This window comes from Mizuhopecten yessoensis, unplaced genomic scaffold (assembly GCF_002113885.1).
Source record: "Mizuhopecten yessoensis strain PY_sf001 unplaced genomic scaffold, ASM211388v2 scaffold10529, whole genome shotgun sequence".
Taxonomy (NCBI): Eukaryota; Metazoa; Mollusca; class Bivalvia; order Pectinida; family Pectinidae; genus Mizuhopecten; species Mizuhopecten yessoensis.
In genome coordinates, this window is record NW_018408592.1 from 1,098,327 (window position 1) to 1,111,604 (window position 13,278).

Consider the following 13,278-nt stretch of genomic DNA (forward strand, 5'->3'; position numbering starts at 1 on the left):
TGGATACACAATTTCGGGAATATGCATTAAGTAACAACCAGATTGGCCGTGTTTCAAAGTCTTCAGGTGAGTGTGTTTGATTTTAGATATTGGTGTGCGGTGCATTGAATCGCAAGACGGTCAGTTGTAGAATGATAAACCACTTTGACAGGTACTGCACTTTTTATACCCAGTGAGACCCATACTCGTTACCAAGCAAGGACAAACTAAAATGTCGTCAATTCCTTAGAAACGATAGTCGGAAGAGATGGGGAAGATCTCTAAACCAGAAATTCTTTTTTTTGAAAAAACAATTGAAAGCTATTTAACTTGCACTGTCAGCTTTAAGGTATCAACATAAAGCACAAGAAAATCATTCAAAACCAGTTAGTTACGTCTGATGAAACAATAACTGGCCATTATTCCTAAAATGAAGCTTCTAGAAAGTCTGTTCATCAAAATTTATATGACAATGATCAGCAATGTTAGCTAGTTTATTGCAGCCAATATGAAAAGAATAATTTTTTGTTACACAGACAGACAAATATATTAACCATAACTGAACCAGACCTGGGACATAAAATGCGGATCAGTCTCCACAAATTATGTATGCTAAGTATTTTATGTCCCTTTCCCCGACCTAACAACCACGCAGAGGACAAACTTGCATGAACTGCCCTTCACAAACAACCTCCGACCATCATTATGTCATTAAAGTACGAAAAGAAAAGTTATTACATAACAGCTGTGATAAAACTTTTAGTACGGTTCCTATGGCAACTAATCTGCCGCGCGAATACTAATAACCAATCAGAAATACATATTATGCATGTAACAAAAAACACTATTCCAATATAAAGCGTTGTGATAAACAGTTTATATATCAATCGAGCATGTTCCCGGATACACCAGACATCATAACATAATTACGTTCTTTCGTGATCACAAACCTGTATCAATATTCAGGTAATTTAATGGTTTGTCTAATGGACAAAATGTATGCCTCATTGGAATTTATCCTTTCCATACCGAGTCACGAACCAGTTACAAACATCCATTTCAGCAATTAACAAACCTACCGTATTTGACATGGTAATGGTTCTGCCTCTAATAAGGGTGCTTCCAATAAACCAGAACACTGACAGATCAGCAAGGGTCCCGCTGTATGCCTGACAGTATATCTCCCGTATAGAATACTGACAGGTCAGCAAGGGCCCCACTGTATGCCTGACAGTGTATCTCCCGTATAGAATACTGCCAGGTCAGCAAGGGTCCCGCTGTATGCCTGACAGTGTATCTCCCGTATAGAATACTGCCAGGTCAGCAAGGGTCCCGCTGTATGCCTGACAGTGTATCTCCCGTATAGAATACTGCCAGGTCAGCAAGGGTCCCGCTGTATGCCTGACAGTGTATCTCCCGTATAGAATACTGCCAGGTCAGCAAGGGTCCCGCTGTATGCCTGACAGTGTATCTCCCGTATAGAATACTGCCAGGTCAGCAAGGGTCCCGCTGTATGCCTGACAGTGTATCTCCCGTATAGAATACTGCCAGGTCAGCAAGGGTCCCGCTGTATGCCTGACAGTGTATCTCCCGTATAGAATACTGCCAGGTCAGCAAGGGTCCCGCTGTATGCCTGACAGTGTATCTCCCGTATAGAATACTGCCAGGTCAGCAAGGGTCCCGCTGTATGCCTGACAGTGTATCTCCCGTATAGAATACTGCCAGGTCAGCAAGGGTCCCGCTGTATGCCTGACAGTGTATCTCCCGTATAGAATACTGCCAGGTCAGCAAGGGTCCCGCTGTATGCCTGACAGTGTATCTCCCGTATAGAATACTGCCAGGTCAGCAAGGGTCCCGCTGTATGCCTGACAGTGTATCTCCCGTATAGAATACTGCCAGATCAGCAAGGGTCCCGCTGTATGCCTGACAGTGTATCTCCCGTATAGAATACTGCCAGGTCAGCAAGGGTCCCGCTGTATGCCTGACAGTGTATCTCCCGTATAGAATACTGCCAGGTCAGCAAGGGTCCCGCTGTATGCCTGACAGTGTATCTCCCGTATAGAATACTGACAGGTCAGCAAGGGTCCCGCTGTATGCCTGACAGTGTATCTCCCGTATAGAATACTGACAGGTCAGCAAGGGTCCCGCTGTATGCCTGACAGTGTATCTCCCGTATAGAATACTGACAGGTCAGCAAGGGTCCCGCTGTATGCCTGACAGTGTATCTCCCGTATAGAATACTGACAGGTCAGCAAGGGTCCCGCTGTATGCCTGACAGTGTATCTCCCGTATAGAATACTGACAGGTCAGCAAGGGTCCCGCTGTATGCCTGACAGTGTATCTCCCGTATAGAATACTGACAGGTCAGCAAGGGTCCCGCTGTATGCCTGACAGTGTATCTCCCGTATAGAATACTGACAGGTCAGCAAGGGTCCCGCTGTATGCCTGACAGTGTATCTCCCGTATAGAATACTGACAGGTCAGCAAGGGTCCCGCTGTATGCCTGACAGTGTATCTCCCGTATAGAATACTGACAGGTCAGCAAGGGTCCCGCTGTATGCCTGACAGTGTATCTCCCGTATAGAATACTGACAGGTCAGCAAGGGTCCCGCTGTATGCCTGACAGTGTATCTCCCGTATAGAATACTGACAGGTCAGCAAGGGTCCCGCTGTATGCCTGACAGTGTATCTCCCGTATAGAATACTGACAGGTCAGCAAGGGTCCCGCTGTATGCCTGACAGTGTATCTCCCGTATAGAATACTGACAGGTCAGCAAGGGTCCCGCTGTATGCCTGACAGTGTATCTCCCGTATAGAATACTGACAGGTCAGCAAGGGTCCCGCTGTATGCCTGACAGTGTATCTCCCGTATAGAATACTGACAGGTCAGCAAGGGTCCCGCTGTATGCCTGACAGTGTATCTCCCGTATAGAATACTGACAGGTCAGCAAGGGTCCCGCTGTATGCCTGACAGTGTATCTCCCGTATAGAATACTGACAGGTCAGCAAGGGTCCCGCTGTATGCCTGACAGTGTATCTCCCGTATAGAATACTGACAGGTCAGCAAGGGTCCCGCTGTATGCCTGACAGTGTATCTCCCGTATAGAATACTGACAGGTCAGCAAGGGTCCCGCTGTATGCCTGACAGTGTATCTCCCGTATAGAATACTGACAGGTCAGCAAGGGTCCCGCTGTATGCCTGACAGTGTATCTCCCGTATAGAATACTGACAGGTCAGCAAGGGTCCCGCTGTATGCCTGACAGTGTATCTCCCGTATAGAATACTGACAGGTCAGCAAGGGTCCCGCTGTATGCCTGACAGTGTATCTCCCGTATAGAATACTGACAGGTCAGCAAGGGTCCCGCTGTATGCCTGACAGTGTATCTCCCGTATAGAATACTGCCAGGTCAGCAAGGGTCCCACTGTATGCCTGACAGTGTATCTCCCGTATAGAATACTGCCAGGTCAGCAAGGGTCCCACTGTATGCCTGACAGTGTATCTCCCGTATAGAATACTGCCAGGTCAGCAAGGGTCCCACTGTATGCCTGACAGTGTATCTCCCGTATAGAATACTGACAGATCAGCAAGGGTCCCGCTGTATGCCTAGCAGTGTATCTCCCGTATAGAATACTGCCAGATCAGCAAGGGTCCCGCTGTATGCCTGACAGTGTATCCCCCGTATAGAATACTGCTAGGTCAGCAAGGGCCCCGCTGTATGCCTGACAGTGTATCTCCCGTATAGAACACTGACAGGTCAGCAAGGGCCCCGCTGTATGCCTGACAGTGTATCTCCTGTATAGAATACTGCCAGGTCAGCAAGGGTCCCACTGTATGCCTGACAGTGTATTTCCAGTATAGAACACTGCCAGGTCAGCAAGGGTCCCGCTGTATGCCTGACAGTGTATCTCCCGTATAGAATACTGCCAGATCAGCAAGGGTCCCGCTGTATGCCTGACAGTGTATCCCCCGTATAGAACACTGACAGATCAGCAAGGGTCCCGCTGTATGCCTAGCAGCTGTCAGGCATACAGCGGGACCCTTGCTGACCTGTCAGTATTCTATACGGGGGATACACTGTCGGGCATACAGCGGGACCCTTGCTGACCTGGCAGTATTTTATACGGGAGATACACTGCTAGGCATACAGTGTATCTCCCGTATAGAATACTGCCAGATCAGCAAGGGTCCCGCTGTATGCCTGACAGTGTATCTCCAGTATAGAACACTGACAGGTCAGCTAGGGTCCCGCTGTATGCCTGACAGTGTATCTTCCGTATAGAATACTGCAAGGTCAGCAAGGGCCCCACTGTATGCCTGACAGTGTATTTCCAGTATAGAACACTGCCAGGTCAGCAATGGTCCCGCTGTATGCCTGACAGTGTATCCCCCGTATAGAATACTGCTAGGTCAGCAAGGGCCCCGCTGTATGCCTGACAGTGTATCGCCCGTATAGAATACTGACAGGTCAGCAAGGGCCTCACTGTATGCCTGACAGTGTATCTCCCGTATAGAATACTGACAGGTCAGCAAGGGCCCCGCTGTATGCCTGACAGTGTATCTCCAGTATAGAACACCGACAGGTCAGCTAGGGTCCCGCTGTATGCCTGACAGTGTATCCCCCGTATAGAATACTGCTAGGTCAGCAAGGGCCCCGCTGTATGCCTGACAGTGTATCTCCCGTATAGAATACTGCCAGATCAGCAAGGGTCCCGCTGTATGCCTGACAGTGTATCCCCCGTATAGAACACTGACAGATCAGCAAGGGTCCCGCTGTATGCCTGACAGTGTATCCCCCGTATAGAATACTGACAGGTCAGCAAGGGCCTCACTGTATGCCTGACAGTGTATCTCCCGTATAGAATACTGCCAGGTCAGCAAGGGTCCCACTGTATGCCTGACAGTGTATTTCCAGTATAGAATACTGACAGGTCAGCAAGGGCCCCACTGTATGCCTGACAGTGTATCCCCCGTATAGAATACTTACAGATCAGCAAGTGTCCCACTGTATGCCTAGCAGTGTATCTCCCGTATAGAATACTGCCAGGTCAGCAAGGGTCCCGCTGTATGCCTGACAGTGTATCCCCCGTATAGAACACTGACAGATCAGCAAGGGTCCCGCTGTATGCCTGACAGTGTATCTCCCGTATAGAATACTGCCAGATCAGCAAGGGTCCCGCTGTATGCCCGACAGTGTATCTTCCGTATAGAATACTGCCAGGTCAGCAAGGGCCCCACTGTGTGCCTGACAGTGTATCCCCCGTATAGAACACTGACAGGTCAGCAAGGGTCCCGCTGTATGCCTGACAGTGTATCCCCCATATAAGCACCAAGCAAAAGTGATCATTGACTGTTCAGAAAGGACCATTTACAATAAATTTTTGACAATATATGCCGTTCTATTTTAAAGTAACGACCATATGACCTTCAAAACTTTTTAAAGCCCTATTGCACATGTAACATCTTGTGAAATTTCAGAAAATTGGCCGTCTGTAAGGGCCTTATATGATGTATATTTGATAGTATATTTACGTTTCCATTTTTAGTAACAGTGACCTTGACCTTAGGAATATTTTAAACCACTATTGCACATCTGCATATAATTACAGTGTATCATCATAAGAAATTTCAGAAAGTTTGACCTTCTGTTAGGGCCTAATTATCTGATGTTTTTTTGACTGTATATTTCCGGTCTTGTTTTTAGAAACAGTGGCCTTGACCAAGGAATTTTTAAAACCACAATTCTACATCTGCGTATAATCACAATGTATCATTCTATTTTTAGTGACAGTGACCTTGACCTTAGGAACTTTTTAAACCCCTTTTGCACATCTGCACATCACAGTGTATCACCATGTGAAATTTCAGAAATTTTGGCCATCTGGATCATGAGATAATCTCCGGAAATAAAAGTGCTGACGGACATACGGACAGACGTCATAATTCTCTTCAAATCAACGGATTTTGCTTTTGCCTTGTTTTACAGTCCTTTGCAATCAAGTGTGCAGAGACTTATGTGATGGACAAGATGAATGGGCAAGATGTATGCAAAGCTAACAAATTTTCTTCTTCAATAAAATAACAAGAGGCCCATGGGCCTTAACGGTCACCTGATATATTTATACAGAGAGTTGATTTTGTTTTAAACATGAACAGAAACATTATTCAAAGTGACAAAAAACAATAAAACCACCTTACTCAATATCTAGCATACAGATTTCAGACTAAAAAGGATTTGAAACTAGCACCTACAGCCCTTGGGGGTAGGGCTGGCTCAAAATTTTCAAAGTATCAAACTGTCAATTCAAGGTTATAATTCCAATCAAGTTATTAACATGTAATATTCAAAGTATCATTTGTCATTATAAACCATNTAGGACTAAACCGGCAACTATTTTTGTTGACCTTTGTCCATGGAAGGTCCCTGCAAAATTTCATTGAAATTGGTTCAGGGGTTTTGGAGAAGAAGTCGAAAATGTAAATTGTTTACGGACGGACGACGGACGACGGACGACGACGGACAAAAGCCGATCGCAATAGGTCACTTGAGACTTTGTCTCAGGTGACCTAAAAATGCAGACAGGATGATTTTTAGGAGTTTGTAAATTAATAAAGAAAATTCAGTCAGTACATAGAAATTTCACTTCAATGACCAAACTTTTCTTATTTATATAAAATGATGGCTACAAAACATGTCAGCTAAAGGATTTTAATGGATTTTACTTAATTTGTTCAATTTGATATAAATAGTAATGTAAGTTTATAGGGATGTTAAACAACTTCTGAAGCAGGAATATATTTCAGATGAATGACAAGGTTTGTGAAGTTAAAATGCTGCCTGACCTTCCTCTCCAGTTCATCACACAAATACCTAATAATTTTAATTTCATATTACACTTTTCTTTGTATAAATATAGAAGAAGAATACAAATAACAAATATAGCAGGAAAACAGCTTTTCAAGATATACAGTGATGTAATAGGACTGTCTTTATGAATTGGCAATTGTTGAGAATGGGAAGGACCTGTCCTTCTTGTATATTGTGCTGAAAAGAAGCCTCCCCCCCCCATAAGATAATTGTTTACAAAAGTAGTTATGTGCCTTGTAAACAGTACACCATTATGTACTACGCATACACTAAAACAAAGCAAGTGATCATGCAGTTGCATTATGCACATTTAAATACTAAACCATTTCCATGTCGCAGATAAATCCAGGCCAGTCGCTTTTTCTTTGAAATTACTTATATGGGTTAAATGTGTAAAATTGGATCAAAGGCTACTTAAATGTAGACAACATTCATGATTGCAAATGATGCACAGCTTGTTCCTGCATCTGCATCAGATACATTAAATAGAATGAGAAAAACAAGGCAATTTTGTTTACTACAGCAAATACATCCCTTTCATGTTCTTAATCTGTCAGGAATTGCAGACACAATTCATAATCTAATCTTCAAATTGCATTTTTCGGCTAACACAAAAAAACATGTAGACTTACTTAAACTATCATGAAATGGATGGTAAAAGTTTTTCATTCTTATTTGAAAACAAAACAAAGTCTGAAATCCAGAAATGGATTTAACTTGCTTGTTAACTCATTCACCCCTGAAGACATACTTGAACTCTTCCAATTCAAAGGTTAGAATAGTTCATTATGATATTTCAGGGGTGAATGAGTTAAGTCTTCTACCTTGACCGATGACAACCAAATGCTAATCTAATGTGGAAGTTTATATAAGCATTCTCTGATGTAATTATGAACTGTTTTTTTTTGAGGAGTTGATATACCGTGTACACAACCTTTTTACACTATACAGACACATACATGGACACACTGACAAAGCTGGGGATTACCATAATTCTCCCCCTCAACTAAGTGTGGGACAAAATATGAGGTATATTGTTGAAAATATTATCTCCATTTCCTAACAGCAAAATCTCAATATACTGCAACAGTTCTGCTGACAGAATCTTGAAAATTTTATGGATCTGAATTAAAAGCATCCACATAAAACATTTTTTTTTATTTTTCACTCTTTTTTTAAGGAACCTTACAAGTCCTTACTAACAAGTCTCCAAGGACTTTATGATGCCCCCTGTTGGCAAAAACCAAAGTGTCCTTTTAACAAGGTTCCACTGTATATTAAAAGAAAACTTCTCAAATCTGTGAAAATCTGTAAACTTTATAATATTGGATAGATATAGTCTTACAGAGAGTACATGTGGATGCTTCAAGAGAATAAGGGGCAGACGACTATGGCTCTGAGTCAGACAGCCTCTACACAGGAACCATACCAAGACACAGAGTCTGACACAACATTGGCGGACAATTAGGAAAAGACCATTTAACCTGGCTGGCTAAGATTTGTTTACAGAATTTGGGCGATTGCTTAATATGTTCAGTCACGGAAAAGCTGACTCTTGATTTTGAACATAACCGCTGTAACTGGAGAGAAAAAACATAGTTATATTAAATACAAACGTACCAAAGATGACATAAGGTTGTAGGGGACATGTCTGCAGTGTGATATGTGGTGTCCCAACAGGACGGCAAAACATTCACCGTTACCAAACATGCAAGTCTGCCGTGTGATATATGAGGTAGTTGTCCTAACACGACCAGAGATTTGTTGATTCTGTGCTTTAACCTAACAAGGAAGTCTGGCGGTAATCAATCCTTGTTATTTTATATACCTCCAGGTCAGTCACATCTAAATTCTCAAATACGAAAGGATCTTAGCGTAAAATTGGGGTTAAGCATCATCGTCACTTGTTACTTTGAATATATGCAATCAACAGTCTTTGGTAGACAACAAATTTGTTAACAATAGTGAAAGAAATATATATAAAATTACAATCAATATTCTTTGAACAATAGACAATCTTTAAAAATATGTAAACATTTGTTTGAGCATTCTCTGAAAAATGACAACTCAAAATTCAAACACTGACAACCTTTTTTCACTAGACAAACGTTAAATAATATTGTTGATTATGTCGGCCCGATCGAAAAATTGTTTGCCAAAAAGGCAATTTCCTGTTTTGGTTTTAGGTAACATGCGATATTTCTTTCACCACAAAGGGACAGAGTATGGTGCCTCTGGGAGTCAAATTTGTCCATTATTTCTAAAGAGCATTTTCTACATACAAATCTAATATAATCCGGAAGGCAATCATAGACCTGTGACCTCCGACAGTATCCGTGAAATATGTCACAAAGACTTGTTACCACAGTGCCATCAATTATTGTGTAGTTAATCTGGACTTGATCAATTGATGTTGACCAGATACCTCAGTTAGTGACGCTACAGTCTACAGACTGTAAGGTTTTAGGGCTTACTGTCCACAATTAGAGGGAACTTTATTCCAACTTATACAGTATAAATGGACTTCAGTTCTACTGTCTACAGACTGTTAGGTTTTAGGGCTTACTGTCCACAATTAGAGGGAACTTCATTCCAACTTATACAGTATAAATGGACTTTAGTTCTACTGTCTACAGCTAGACTGTAAGGTTTTAGGGCCTACTGTCCACAATTAGAGGGAACTTTATTCCAACTTATACAGTATAAATGGACTTCAGTTCTACTGTCCACAGACTGTTAGGTTTTAGGGCTTACTGTCCACAATTAGAGGGAACGTCATTCCAACTTATACAGTATAAATGGACTTTAGTTCTACTGTCTACAGACTGTTAGGTTAAAGGGCCTACTGTCTACAATTAGAGGGAACTTAATTCCAACTTATACAGTATCACTGGACTTTAGTTCTACTGTCTACAGACTGTAAGGTTTTAGGGCTTACTGTCCACAATTAGAGGGAACTTAATTCCAACTTATACAGTATAAATGGACTTTAGTTCTAGTCTACAGACTGTAAGGTTATAGGGCCTACTGTCTACAATTAGAGGGAACTTAATTCCAACTTATACAGTATAAAAAGACTTCAGTTCTACTGTCTACAGACTGTTAGGTTAAAGGGCGTACTGTCTACAAGTAGAGGGAACTTAATTCCAAGTTATACAGTATAAATGGACTTTAGTTCTACTGTCGACAGACTGTAAGGTTTTAGGGCTTACTGTCCACAATTAGACGGAGCTTAATTCCAACTTATACAGTATAAATGGACTTTAGTTCTACTGTCTACAGACTGTAAGGTTTTAGGGCCTACTGTCCACAATTAGACGGAGCTTAATTCCAACTTATACAGTATAAAAAGACTTCAGTTCTACTATCTACAGACTGTAAGGTTTTAGGGCCTACTGTCCACAATTAGAGTAAACTTTATTCCAACTTATACAGTATAAACAGACTTCAGTTCTACTGTCTACAGACTGTAAGGTTTTATGGCCTACTGTCCACAATTTAAGGGAACTTTATTCCAACTTATACAGTATAAAAATGGCATACATGCCAGAATTCTTGGAGACCAGTCTGTGAGTTTTACGATCATTTTAAGGGAATGGAGGTGAAAATAAGGGGGGGTTTCACAGCAAAAAGACTATCTTACTCAGCTAAATCACGGACTTAGATTAATTCCGTGGCTAAATTAATGAAATAAAGCACAAAATCTTAAAGTAAGGAACTTTGTTTTGACTTTGGCAGGTGTTTTTTGGTATATATTGAATATGATTATATACATTTAATAGCACAAAGTTAACAAAACAAAATTCACAGCAGCCACAGTACTACTGATGTTCAGTTTAAACTTTGAACTATGTATTTGGATAATGGTTGTCTGTGTTCATTTACATTTGAACTTCTTGATAATGTAACAGAATGTTGAAACATGCATTTAAGAAGAGGACAGAAATAATCAGCTGTGAAAGTGAAGAAAACTGTGTTCAGCATTTGAACTTTTAAATTACATATTTCAGCATTCAGAACAAATACTTTTCCCATCTTCTTCATGACGTGGCCCCTTATATATTTACTGGTCGTTCTCTTTACTTTCATAGTGAAATTATATTTGTAAAGAAACACTTAGCCAGACATAGTATTTATCAAAGTTTCTAGCAATAAAATAACCTTACAAACATGACAGAAAACATGTTTTGTGCTAATTCTACGGACAGTGTGAGGTATCAACTTCACGGGAAATGTTGATGCTGAACAGCTGAACCCGACACCGTCGCGTAGTGGCTAAGACTAAGAATGTCAGGCATTCTGTAGTATCACGGAAATTAATGGCAACAATAAGTCTTTAATATGAATTTATTTTAATTGTTCAGATAGATTACTTAAATTGTAAAACACACCGAAATCAACTCACAATTTCAATCTGCCCATTTCAACCAGCTAAATTTTCCGGAAGTTATCAAAAGAGCTCTTCGATCACATGACCAATCACATGACCGCTTATCGAGAGTATTCGTGATTTATCACTGTAAACATTGTGGAATCTTGTAAGACTTTGAGTAATCAACAACAGCAAAATGGTTCACCGATCGATCATTAAAAAACGTGAGGACTTCAGGACTTTCCGTAAATTTATGTCCCACGCCGTGAGACTTTATCAGAGGTGAAAATCCGTGAGATGTTCTACAGCCAGTGTCCCTGTGGCACCATCAGGTAAAACACAAACAACCTGTGGCATTATGATATAAAGTACAAAACACATGGTCAAAGGTATCGTAGCAATACAAATTTGATGTAACACTATAAGCTTAAACTTAATAGATATACTTGTACCAGTCCAGTCCCAATTTGTATTTCTGTCATTTTTACAAGAAAACATGAAGCGTACCTACACAGCATGTCTGTTAATGAGACTAAGCTATGGGACATGTATGGATATTGGCTCAAACAGGACAATATCTGGTAAAGGGAATTAAATTGCAAGGTATATATAGTTTAAAGGGACGCTGACCTAGCTGTAGAAATGAAGATGAGCGGATTAAAGCCATAATGTCTGAAGACAAGTTTCCTGTACATGACAGCTGATAAAGTCTCCGGTGAAAACTACAAAGTGATAATTGACTTTATAGTATGTGTTTTAACTGTGAAGAAAATGTTAAAAGTCTTTTCTCTTTGGGTGTTTAATGGTTAAGGAAATGTAGGTCACTGGGAACTTTTTATGGAACATGACACTCCTTCAACCCTACTTGTTACAGCTAACGAAGTTTAGTGATTCCATCTTCATAAAAAACGCAAAGAAACAACGGCCTATAGATTTTCCTTCAGACTTTTTTTATTTAGTTGAGTGGAAAACACAGTTTACATTTACACAGCTAATCTGTTGTGTGTAAGAAACCTTCCTTTTAGTTTTAACAGGGCCTGTCATTTAGGGAACCTGTGTGAATATGTAAGGAAATAATGTCCAGAAAAACTTTATTCATCAACAATCCATCAATTCCACTTGTAACATCGCGATAAGTTTGACGAAGAAACATTGGCAAATAGTTAAATTTTAATTGATGTTCACAGACTTTTTTTTATGAAGGGCAAAATTAAATTAAAAAGGGCAAATATGGATTTTTACCAGTGAAGGGCGAAAACTTCTCAGGATAAAGTATAACGGATACACAGACACATGAATAAAATGAATACAATATCCTCACTTTTTTAAACAAGGGTATGAAACGAAACAGTCAAGGATTGGTGGCAAGCCCCATCAAATACAAAACAACCAGTTGGAGAAGGCACTTCGGCACACTGCTATTGAGTGTCAGGCAGGTGATACATTTAGCAGGTGACTGGAAATCCCAAACCGATCAGAACGTCAAACTTTAATGTAGAATACTTCAACACTCACCGTTGCCATTTCTGTATCTGCATCTGTTGACTTCCTCGTGCCTCTGTGGATTCTCAAGAGAATGCCGACAATTCACGATCGCTCATACCAGTCACTTTGTATGACAAATTCCATTTCATTCCGTGAAGTTAAAACTGTAGCCATGTCTGAAAAAGATCAAAGTGTTAAGAAATTTTAAATGATAATTTGACATGTGTGTTAAATTATAGTTTATATACAACTTTTATTGCTCCCTTGCTTATATATATCATAGGTTNTTGTATCTAGGTTTTTCATGTTTATGTTTTTATGCAAATTAGGGGAGTGTTAACCAATCAGCATTAACCCCTAGAGGGTATGTGGTATTGTCAGTGCCCCTCATTATTGATTTACGGCGGGTGTTGGTGTGTTTGCTTTTCGCGTATTCTTCGACTTTTCAAGTGTTTACTACACTATGGATTTATCTTAAACTACACCACGATTACTCAGTGACAGTCATCGCCGTATGATTTAACTTTCGCCAGTTTGTTACGTTGTTAACGTGAATCAGTATGAGGAGAAACATT

General features: G+C 40.8%; 1 protein-coding gene across 1 annotated transcript in view; it reads right to left on the reverse strand.

The window, feature by feature from the left end:
- The window catches only part of LOC110460985 (FMRFamide receptor-like), a 101,298-nt gene extending 88,450 nt beyond the window's left edge, over positions 1-12,848 (reverse strand). The window contains exon 1 of the mRNA XM_021514242.1: positions 12,734-12,848. The gene's annotated coding sequence lies outside the window, so the exon portion shown is untranslated. The remainder of the gene's footprint in view (positions 1-12,733) is intronic.
- Between the last annotated feature and the right edge of the window lie 430 nt (positions 12,849-13,278).